Raw genomic sequence first — 9,731 nt, forward strand, 5'->3', positions numbered from 1 at the left:
GGTAAAGTGATGAATGAATGTGGCGAAGATATCCCCAGATTTGTTTCACATTATTTGGATGAGATGCCGCCAGTATCCTTCGATAGCACCGATGTTTCAAGTTTGCTTGGAAGAATGGAGCAGCTGAGTGTTGAGCTTTGTTCTATGAAACACGCACTGCAACTACATGTTAATGTGGGAGAAGATCTACGAGCTATCACAGTGGATATCAATAGAAGAGTGTGTGATTTGGAGCAATCGACGGATACGACACAAGGCAGAGCTACACGGATCGAGGGTACGGCACTCAGGGCCGCATCAGTGGAAACTTTGGATACGGGCATTGGCAAAGGACCTGTGATGGCAGGGTCCTTATCTTTGATTGCTCAGAGAGTGGAAAGTCCTGTGACAATGGAGGGAGCTACAGGATTAACATATTCCTCAGATTCTCTGAAGTGGAGTCGCGTGGTGAAAAGGGGTCGTCGACAAGGTTTTGAGAATGCTGATACTAAATCAAGATCGTCTGTTGTCATTCCCAGGCAGAAAAAGAAGTCAGGTATAATGTCATGTCTGTTGTTGGTACTGGAGCTGTGGGCAACATTTGAATGGCTAAGACCAAACTGGTGAGTGTTTGTGCCTCCAAGTTTACACCTGACTTAGATGCATTGACTTTGTCTGAGTATCTGAAAGAAAAACTTGGACTCGATGTTGCTTGTCAGAAGATTGACACTGTTCAAAGCAGATACAGTTCATTTAAAGTTTCTGCTGAATGTAATGAAATCAGTGAAATGTATGACCCGCAGCTCTGGCACAAAGGGGCTTTTGTTAGACGCTATTATGAGCCGTGTAGGGTGGGAGTTAGCGGGTCAAATTCTGCACCAGTTGCTGGAGAAAGTGTGCACCCTCAGGTAGAATAAACAAGTGTTGGTGCCCCCTATAGACATTCGGGTTGTGTCATACAACTGTTGTGGTCTGCGTGTGGGCCAGAGTGTTGGGGATAATGCCCGCCGTATGGTTGTGGACAGTCTTTTGGAGAACTGTGACATTTTATGCTTGCAAGAGACATTTTTTAGCCATGCAAGATTTGGATAAATTGCATTATCTTAATGATAATTTGCATGGTGCTGGTGAATCCACAACAGATCTTGGTCTGGATTTAATTAAAGGTAGGATATCTGGGGGTGTAGTCATACTGTGGAAAAAAAAGTTAGACTCACTGGTTAAGGTGGTTAGACTGGATGTTAATTGGTGTATTGCAATACGGATTACTTATCAAGATAAGAATTGTATTATTCTAAATGTGTATACACCTTACGAATGCCATCATAATGAAGATGAGTATTTAAATAAACTAGCTTTTATCAGTTCTTTTATTGAAAGTTCTACTATTTCTAGTGTGTATGTCATTGGGGACATGAATGCGGACATCTCGCACAGAAATTCATTATTTTCCAGTCACATTGTTCAGTTTTGCCATGACAATAATCTAATTTTGTCAAGTGAAGTGTGTTTGCCTGTAGATAGCTGTTAGGGGTGTAACAATTCATCGATATGGATCGATAGATCGATACGATGTCTGACGATAGGATGCATCGATGCCATGCATAAAATATCGATATCTGTAGTATAAATAGGCACCTTTATTTTGGCACTGTCCACATTTTCACATAATGTCCGTCTAAGCATTACCGCCAACGCATGTATTCTCGTTCAAGCTCACGTATCAGGACTCGATATAAGGACTGCCCGAAGGCACAAGTTGAGCATAAAATGCTCGGGATTGTTTGCGGAACAGTCGAGCGCTGTGTGAGAAGTTCCTATGGGGAACGCCTCGTCGTGACCCGTGTCTGAAGCATACATTGAAAAAACACCAACAACACGTTGGCCGGCGACAGCCCATGACATCACTACTGGTGCGATTATAGTATAAATAGGCGCCGGAAGAACATGTCATTCTCTTCTTCGTCTTCACTGACCGTTTTGTTTGAAGCATGCATTTCCATGGTAAGAGCGATCTATATTCCTATCATTATGGCGAGCACTACCAAAGCGTTTAGAGGGTGTGTGCATCCGCGTCGTCATTATTTGACACCTGATGACACACACGATCTCTGCGTTGTTTGTTTGGGCAAAGAGCACGCACGCGATGTCCTTGAGGGGCCAATCCGCGTTCATTGTGAGCGTATTTTAATGAAAAGCTCCGCTCTCGTTTGTCTCTCTTTTCGAGGAAAGGGGGGCAGCCATCTGCTTCCCATGGCTCAGGACCCACCACTGCTAAGGCACGGAGGAGGATGGGCTCGTGGGGATCGCAGGTGGATCCGGCTAGAACATGTCATTCTCTTCTTCGTCTTCACTGACCATTTTGTTTGAAGCGTGCATTTCTGTGGTAAGAGCGATCTATATTCCTATCGTTATGGCGAGCACTAGCAAAGCGTTTAGAGGGTGTATGTATAAATAATGCGTTGTCGTTATTTGACACCTGATGACACACGATCTCTGCGTTGTTTGTTTAGGCAAAGAGCACGCACGCAATGTCCTTGAGGTGGCAATCCGCGTTCATTGTGAGCGTATTTTAATGAAAAGCTCCGCTCTCGTTTGTCTCTCTTTTCGAGGAAAGGGGGGCAGCCATCTGCTTCCCGCGGCTCAGGACCCACCACTGCTGAGGCACGGAGGAGGATGTGCTCATGGGGATCGCAGGTGGATCCGGCTGATAAGTTTAAAAAGGGGTTTTCCCTCTCACGCTCGTCGGCTGTGGACGAGAGTAAGCTGCTGGAGGATGATGTTAATTCTTTAACATCGTTTGATCTGGGGGCCAGTGCTCTGCTGGGTTCGGCACAGTAAGAGCAGGAGATGTCTGAGGATGGTGAAGAAGCTGAGGCTGAGCCTTCGATGGCATGGCATACGCAGCAGCAGGTCAGGCTGTTGCTTCGTTGCGCACAATGCGGTGCTCCAGGCATATTAGGCTGACCTGCTGGATATTAGGCTGACCTGGATAAAGGCCTGATGAGGTAGCTGAGTTTCGCCACACCACAGATCTCACTCTCTGTGCTACTAAGCATGGCAGCTATAGTAGGTATTGAGAGACATCTGTGGGTGAACCTGGCAGATATCAGAATGGAAGAGAAAGGCTTTCTTCTTGATGCGCCGGTTTCGCCTTCCAAATATTTTTGGTTCTGATCCAGACAAGGCATCAGTGCTTTTGTCTGGATCAGAGTGATACTTGAGTATCTACTCGTTTCCTTCGGGGGTCTTACATCTGCCCTTAGCTCCTAATTCCCCTATAACCACCAGCTCTCCACCTGACCGAGGTTAGGTAGGAATTTTCCTGCATTTCCGTCTCCTATGCTAGACCTATATGTTTGGCTGGTTCTGTGGCTTCATAGTGACCACCTTGCAGATGGTCTGGACTAGAGGCTTATTTGAGTCGCCTCTTGAAAGGGGCTCCGGCGCGGGGACCATGGTGGGTGAGTATGATCCATTCTATATATACTGTATATATGTATATGTATATGTATATGTATATGTATATGTATATGTTTTTAATGTGCTGGTGGTTATGTGTGTATAATCCTTCTGTGAGATTTCTTTGCAGCGTTTTCCGCAGTGTTACCTCACTCGTCGATATTGTGTCCAGCCGGTATGATAGCCCTGGTTCCGGCTTCATGCTTCCTGGACCATGCGGCCAGGTCAGAGGCTTCTGCGGGAGCCTTCTTGATCATCAGGCCCCCGGCACGACACTGCAAAAAATGACTGGATGTCCGGGCTCCAGGATATCCCCTAGTATAGGTGGCATTTGCGAGAACCTTCTTGTGTAATGCTGTCTCAGGCAGTGATTCTAACGATCATGCTGGGCGAGCCCCCTCTCTCGTTGAGAGCTGGGTCTGTGTTCCCTCAGCTAGGTAACTTTACTGCTGGCAGTTCCAGTATTGGAACATGCGGTAGGTCGAGCTCCCCTCTCGTGTGAGAGCTGGGTGTTTGCCCCCTCAGCTAGAGATTTACTGCTAGCCATTCCAGCTTTATATCTTAGATCGAGTTGGTGACTCTCAAACATATTGGGTTTGGTATGCACCATTCCATCTATGAGCTGCTCTTTCAGAGTGCCACGAGAGCCCCCTTAGAACGGTATCCTAAAATCCATGTTATGGTAAGTGTGCACATGAAAGCTTTGTGTACTTTCTAAAATCCACATTGTGGTAAGTTCGCACGCTAGTTCTTTGCGTTCTTTTCTAATATCCTGTATGGTGAGGGCTTCGCGCGGTTGCTTCATGCCCTTTCTTGAGCTGGTTTAAGCCCCGTTCACCTTGGGCACCACTCCACTTAGGTATCCTAGGATACCTACATTAACAGGGTGTGGCCACTAGAGGTCTTTTGAGACAGTTCCTTTCAGAGCTTATGCAAGAGCAAGCGGTAGCCCCTGTGTGACAGGCCAATACTTAGTGTGATACTAGGTTCTTGGTAGTATTCCCTTAAAGGAATCCATTATGATTCCAAGCCTTGAGCTCTACCCCGGGCCCAGGAGTCTGGCCCTAACAGGTAAGTTGGGTATGTAGCCTAGGCCTTTGGCCGTAGGGGATAAAGTCACGGACAGCCATCTGACGTCCCAGGGGCAACTCACCATGAAAATGGTAAAGTTGGTACTTAGTGCTCGCCATGGTTCTGGCCCGCACTCCCCTCAGCATGGCGGCGTGGGTATATCGTTCCCCATAGCAACCCCTAGAGGATGCATTTCGAAGTTACCTTCGAAGGGAACGTCTCAGGCTACTTATGTAACCATGGTTCCCTGAGTAGGGAACGAGACACTGCGTCCTCTAGGCTTCCTGCCATGCTTTGAACGCAAGCTTCAGACGAAGAAGTGAATGACATGTTCTCCCGGCACCTATTTATACTATAATCGCACCGGTAGTGATGTCATGGGCTGTCGCCGGCCAACATGTTGTTGGTGTTTTTTCAATGTATGCTTCAGACACGGGTCACGACGAGGAGTTCCCCATAGCAACCCCTAGAGGACGCAGTGTCTCGTTCCCTACTCAGGGAACCATGGTTACATAAGTAACCTGAGACGTTTTCTGCACACACATCTGAAGCACACAAGCTCACCATCGCACACAGACAGACGCGTCCACACCGCCGGCATACTAAATTGAGCTCTCTTCTGCTTTTTTGTGCAGGGATGAATAAATACAGACAAAATTACTTCAAAATGCATGTTTTGGCGAATATCCTAATAAACAGTCGGTTAGGCATATATCTTAATGTAAACAGTTGAGAAAGAAAAGGCATGTGTATCAGTAGTTAAATGTGTTTTCATTCTTAAAGTGAAAGAAAACTAATAATAAATCTAATGCTGTCAAAGAAAAATACAAGTGCTCACTGCTCCTGACTAAATAACCTTTGAAACATCAAAACTGATTAATCTATATTTAATTTATACATTGAAGACTATGCACTTATTTTACATTTGATTATTACATTTCTGTAGCGTACCTGAAAATTTATTTTATACAGAGCTGAAAATCCTGAAAAGCACTGTTTATTGAACTTGTGTCTTTGTATTTATTTTCTGCTATTGCTTGTAATTTGGTTATCTGTATAAAATATTTTTAGCACTGAGCCCATAGTAGCAGCCAGAATTGTTTTTCCAATTGTTTGCTTTCTTTTTTTAATTTCAGATAAATGTTCATGTTATATATTTTGGTTGCATTTGTGAGTTAATAAAAATGTAGATGGTGGTTTAAAATAGGTATATAATATCATAATATCGATATATCGATCAATATACTGTATCGAATCGAATCGTAATCGTATCATATAATTTTTTGAGGTATCGGCAAATATCGTATCACTGGGTATGAAAATCGATTTTGTATCGTATCGTGACGAACATTCCGATTTACACCCCTAATAGCTATACCTATGTTAGTGAGGCTTGGAACACAACATCATGGTTGGACCATTGTATTAGTACACCAGATGCACATGCTTCGCTGAGGGGTATGAGTATCTTATATGATACAGTAACAACTGATCACATACCTGTGTCTATGGTGATAAATGTTGAGTATTTCATAGCAATGTCTAATAATGAAAATTATATCAGTGCAGCAAAATGGATTGGTCAGCACTTACAAAGGACGACCTTTTAGCCTATATGCAAGTACAGATAAATGTCTGAGTAATATTCATTTACCTAGGGATGCAATGATGTGTAGCGATGTTAACTGTAAAGATGTAAATCATATAAAAATCAGATAGCATAGATCATTGAATCTGATTAGACCGTTAGCATCTCGCTGTGTAATATCATTGTGCCTGCTGCACCCATGGTACGGCAGCAAAGTTCCTTGATTATTACGCCGGAATGAGAGTAAATTTCCTACTAGCCATATCGGCCTAGAAAATCGCAACTTTTCATTTTCCGTCGGTCTTAGTACACGATGTAACTACAGAAGAGTCAAGTTTTAAACAGGAAAAATATAGAAACTCTTTGGTCATTTTTGAGCGAGATGCTAACGGTCTAATCAGATTCAATGATCTATGCTAAGCTAAGCTAAAAGTGCTACCGCCAGACCCAGAGATCGGCTGAATGGATTCGAAAATGGTAAAACTCAACTGTTTAACTGTTTAACTGTTGATACTTCCAATAGTAGAGTGTTCCTTTAAATGCAGATCTCCTGTGGGTCCTTAAAAACTCCTAAAGTGAGTTGTATCAAACTTAAGGCCATAAAAAGTTTTAAATATGTTAAATGGTATAAGAAATATAATTATAATTTCAAGAGGTCTTACAGTTGGGAACAGAAAGACAAGAGTCGCCATAAGGCTGGATTAAACTTCAAAAGGCAATTATGTCATTGAATAAATATGAGTGCTGCAAGTTATTTGAATGTATCTGAAGGGAACCGACTGTCTTCAGAAACGTGTTGTTGGCATTAAAAAAATTATTTTAACCTATAATTCCTGATAAAGCAGCGTTTATGAGAGCGGAGCTGCTTTGTGTACAGCCGTTACCGGGGAAACCGCAATATTTCAGAGCTCCTAAAGAATGAATTTGCATTTACAATAAGCCTTTGTGATTATGGACAGATCAATGCAAATATTAACTCATGTTTTTATGCAGCAAACACATAGAGTTGTAAATGAGAAAGAAGTTAATGTGCCTTCTAAAAATCTAAACAATTAAGACAATTAAGTAATATTTATACGTTTTAAATTGACATAATAATTTATATGCTTGATTTATCCCTTTTCATAAAAATGGTCTAAAGGCTGAAATGTTGTTGTATAAGGTTTTTGTGAAAACCTGCATCTGAACTGTAAATCATGTAATTTTATGGCTCAGTACTGTATATTACCATGTATGCTTCAGACACGGGTCACGACGAGGAGTTCCCCATAGCAACCCCTAGAGGACGCAGTGTCTCGTTCCCTACTCAGGGAACCATGGTTACATAAGTAACCTGAGACGTTTTCTGCACACACATCTGAAGCACACAAGCTCACCATCGCACACAGACAGACGCGTCCACACCGCCGGCATACTAAATTGAGCTCTCTTCTGCTTTTTTGTGCAGGGATGAATAAATACAGACAAAATTACTTCAAAATGCATGTTTTGGCGAATATCCTAATAAACAGTCGGTTAGGCATATATCTTAATGTAAACAGTTGAGAAAGAAAAGGCATGTGTATCAGTAGTTAAATGTGTTTTCATTCTTAAAGTGAAAGAAAACTAATAATAAATCTAATGCTGTCAAAGAAAAATACAAGTGCTCACTGCTCCTGGCTAAATAACCTTTGTAACATCAAAAATGATTAATCTATATTTAATTTATACATTGAAGACTATGCACTTATTTTACATTTGATTATTACATTTCTGTAGCGTACCTGAAAATTGATTTTATACAGAGCTGAAAATCCTGAAAAGCACTGTTTATTGAACTTGTGTCTTTGTATTTATTTTCTGCTATTGCTTGTAATTTGGTTATCTGTATAAAATATTTTTAGCACTGAGCCCATAGTAGCAGCCAGAATTGTTTTTCCAATTGTTTGCTTTCTTTTTTTAATTTCAGATAAATGTTCATGTTATATATTTTGGTTGCATTTGTGAGTTAATAAAAATGTAGATGGTGGTTTAAAATAGGTATATAATATCATAATATCGATATATCGATCAATATACTGTATCGAATCGAATCGTAATCGTATCATATAATTTTTTGAGGTATCGGCAAATATCGTATCACTGGGTATGAAAATCGATTTTGTATCGTATCGTGACGAACATTCCGATTTACACCCCTAATAGCTATACCTATGTTAGTGAGGCTTGGAACACAACATCATGGTTGGACCATTGTATTAGTACACCAGATGCACATGCTTCGCTGAGGGGTATGAGTATCTTATATGATACAGTAACAACTGATCACATACCTGTGTCTATGGTGATAAATGTTGAGTATTTCATAGCAATGTCTAATAATGAAAATTATATCAGTGCAGCAAAATGGATTGGTCAGCACTTACAAAGGACGACCTTTTAGCCTATATGAAAGTACAGATAAATGTCTGAGTAATATTCATTTACCTAGGGATGCAATGATGTGTAGCGATGTTAACTGTAAAGATGTAAATCATATAAAAATCAGATAGCATAGATCATTGAATCTGATTAGACCGTTAGCATCTCGCTGTGTAATATCATTGTGCCTGCTGCACCCATGGTACGGCAGCAAAGTTCCTTGATTATTACGCCGGAATGAGAGTAAATTTCCTACTAGCCATATCGGCCTAGAAAATCGCAACTTTTCATTTTCCGTCGGTCTTAGTACACGATGTAACTACAGAAGAGTCAAGTTTTAAACAGGAAAAATATAGAAACTCTTTGGTCATTTTTGAGCGAGATGCTAACGGTCTAATCAGATTCAATGATCTATGCTAAGCTAAGCTAAAAGTGCTACCGCCAGACCCAGAGATCGGCTGAATGGATTCGAAAATGGTAAAACTCAACTGTTTAACTGTTTAACTGTTGATACTTCCAATAGTAGAGTGTTCCTTTAAATGCAGATCTCCTGTGGGTCCTTAAAAACTCCTAAAGTGAGTTGTATCAAACTTAAGGCCATAAAAAGTTTTAAATATGTTAAATGGTATAAGAAATATAATTATAATTTCAAGAGGTCTTACAGTTGGGAACAGAAAGACAAGAGTCGCCATAAGGCTGGATTAAACTTCAAAAGGCAATTATGTCATTGAATAAATATGAGTGCTGCAAGTTATTTGAATGTATCTGAAGGGAACCGACTGTCTTCAGAAACGTGTTGTTGGCATTAAAAAAATTATTTTAACCTATAATTCCTGATAAAGCAGTGTTTATGAGAGCGGAGCTGCTTTGTGTACAGCCGTTACCGGGGAAACCGCAATATTTCAGAGCTCCTAAAGAATGAATTTGCATTTACAATAAGCCTTTGTGATTATGGACAGATCAATGCAAATATTAACTCATGTTTTTATGCAGCAAACACATAGAGTTGTAAATGAGAAAGAAGTTAATGTGCCTTCTAAAAATCTAAACAATTAAGACAATTAAGTAATATTTATACGTTTTAAATTGACATAATAATTTATATGCTTGATTTATCCCTTTTCATAAAAATGGTCTAAAGGCTGAAATGTTGTTGTATAAGGTTTTTGTGAAAACCTGCATCTGAACTGTAAATCATGTAATTTTATGGCTCAGTACTGTATATTACCAT

The sequence above is a fragment of the Sinocyclocheilus grahami genome, unplaced genomic scaffold (assembly GCF_001515645.1).
Source record: "Sinocyclocheilus grahami isolate Dianchi unplaced genomic scaffold, SAMN03320097.WGS_v1.1 scaffold507.1, whole genome shotgun sequence".
Taxonomy (NCBI): domain Eukaryota; kingdom Metazoa; phylum Chordata; class Actinopteri; order Cypriniformes; family Cyprinidae; genus Sinocyclocheilus; species Sinocyclocheilus grahami.